A 428-nucleotide genomic window follows, 5' to 3' on the forward strand; every position below is an offset into this window, starting at 1 on the left:
CCCCCCTGCCAATGGCACCAGCGTTCACGGATCAAAGCCACTCCACAAGGGCTGCCTCTTCCCCACAGTTACAAGAGCAAGCTGCGCTCACACACCCTGGCAGCTGTTGGCCTGTGGGGCAGCGCGGAGGGGCTGTGGCCCAGGCTGCTCCCCCAAGCACAGCGGGGGGAGGCAGGGCTGAGGCGAGCAGGAGATGGGGGTGGCAGGGATGGGGAACGCTGGGAGGGGGCACTTGTTTTTCCATGGCCAGAACACACTTGTCCCTTTGCAGCATCACCCTTGACTGTCACCTCTCTTGGGTCTGGGTTTGCGGCTTGGTCTCTTGGCGCCATCTGTCCCAAGTGGCCTGGCAGCCACCCCCAAGGGGGATTTTGTCAGATACAAGTGGGTGCGGGTGGGGGAGGGCAGGGGTTGAGACATGATGGGGG

The sequence above is a fragment of the Buceros rhinoceros genome, unplaced genomic scaffold (genome assembly GCF_000710305.1).
Source record: "Buceros rhinoceros silvestris isolate BGI_N320 unplaced genomic scaffold, ASM71030v1 scaffold6232, whole genome shotgun sequence".
Lineage (NCBI taxonomy): Eukaryota > Metazoa > Chordata > Aves > Bucerotiformes > Bucerotidae > Buceros > Buceros rhinoceros.